At 34.7% G+C, this 1,909-nt stretch overlaps 1 long non-coding RNA gene across 1 annotated transcript; it reads left to right on the top strand.

The window, feature by feature from the left end:
• Nucleotides 1-325: 325 nt before the first annotated feature.
• Nucleotides 326-1,585, top strand: LOC118479912. The gene is made up of 3 exons (XR_004861504.1): nt 326-359; nt 1,155-1,243; nt 1,564-1,585. It is a non-coding gene; the product is annotated as an uncharacterized LOC118479912 (long non-coding RNA).
• Nucleotides 1,586-1,909: the final 324 nt, after the last annotated feature.

Raw genomic sequence — 1,909 nt, 5'->3', positions numbered from 1 at the left:
AATAGAAGCTTCTACAGGTTTGTCTTTTCTGCTGTTTCTTGGGCACGGCCCCGTGCTCACTGAGCATGGGGCGTGTTCAGTCTTCTGTCTTCTCTGTTTTGCTTGGGAGGATGCTGTCGAGGGGTCGGGCAGTCCACTTTTGTTCCTTTTCTTGTATTTATGTTAGATTCAACTGTCTTTTTGCTTCTTTTGTTAATTTGAACTCATTTAATCCTGAAAATACAAAAGGAAGACAAAAATACACTTTTTCCAACATTAGTACTTAAAAAGGGTTAGTTTTATGCCTCATTTGATGTAATTTATATGTTGCATTTTACACACATCAATATAAACGATCACAAAGTCAAGGGGATCGTAAGGTATGTCGAATTTTTGACATTCATGAAGTTGTAAAAATTAGTTAACTTTGCATGATGCGATCTATGTAAGAATCGTAGAGGCTATGGGTGAATTAGTGAAGTATAATTGCTTAGGAACAAACCCTAAGTAGAAATTTGAAGTAAAATTGCCATGACTAGGTGTTTGAATGGATTACCACACTTAGATAAGTGGGTTTTGACTAAATAGTGAGGAGGATGATATATTGGTGTTTAAAAATCATCATAATTCATAGTTGAAGCGAGATATTTGAACAAATTATAAGTTCGGATGAAAGCTTATGCATGACTTGAAATGTGTTATAGTATGTTATGATAAAATTTGGTAATTTTGATCCATGTAAATAGATGTATGAAATTGTGTCATATACTTGTTCATATGAAAAACTTGATTTTATTAGGTGTTCGGATAAGTGCTAAATAGTATGGTGAAATGGGTCTCACTAATAGAGGGGAATCCTTAGTTCTTGTGAAAATGAATAAATAAGTTAGATTTAGTAATCATTTGAACTAGTTGAAGTATTGGAAATATATGGAACCGGGTTAAAAGATTTGTTAAACGGTGGCTTAAAAGAACGCCTACCGGGTGATTTGAGAAATGCCAAAACTAGTTGATAAACTTGAATGTGCATTTTATATACTAATAGGCAATTGAATTTTTAAAAGTCAAACCGACCATTAATAAGATCGAATGATAATTTTGACAGAAAGTACGTAAGATGGAATAGTCATGATTGACAATGACTAAACTAACCACCTTACGAAATATTATGATAGTTTGAAGCCTAACGAGCTAGATGGAAGCTTGTGGATGAAGCGGGTCAAACGGAGCAAGTACGGAAAGAAAAGCGTGGCATGGATGCAAGGTAAGTGAAACTTACACCTTTTGTAGAATATGTGTCTATTCTATAAGTTATAAATACAATAGAGATAGTATTTGAAATAAGGTTTCCGACGCGAAATGCTACGGGTCGGAACCAAAAACAAATGTTAAAAACCATAGTTAATGGTGAAACAGGGTGGAACGGTAAATTAGTCACGAAAGGACTAAGATAAAATGAGTTTTCGACGGCTACTTTATAAGTAAGCCTAAACTAATAAAAAGGGTAAAACGGGTCAAATGGTAATATTGATACCATTTGACAATTAACGACTAATAAGTGTATGCCGAGTCTCATGCTCGCAGGATGAACGGCTCGAGAATTAGCAAAGCTATGAAATAGCAAATAAATCAAGACAAGGTATTAAAATGGGTCAATATGTTGATCCGAGTCAGGTACGCATAATTATGTTGTGGTTAAAAGTGCTATTTTGGTCAAATAATTAGTGAGAGTCTTCGTCGTAAAATAAGAGACTAGAATTGACCAAAAAGCCCTTGATGGGTAAATCGGACAAACGACCCTTAAAGGCCGTTTATAAACTTGTATTATAATTACGAAGCCCTTAGATACATGTAAGAGTTGTAGACATAAACTTCGTAGGTTAAATGCCTAAGAACGGGTCATTTATGCAAAATGACTAAACGAAGGGTA

This window comes from Helianthus annuus, chromosome 6 (assembly GCF_002127325.2).
Source record: "Helianthus annuus cultivar XRQ/B chromosome 6, HanXRQr2.0-SUNRISE, whole genome shotgun sequence".
In the NCBI taxonomy this organism is placed as follows: Eukaryota; Viridiplantae; Streptophyta; class Magnoliopsida; order Asterales; family Asteraceae; genus Helianthus; species Helianthus annuus.
Note: the sequence above shows the minus strand (reverse complement) of the source record. Positions and strands in the feature narration are given on the sequence as shown.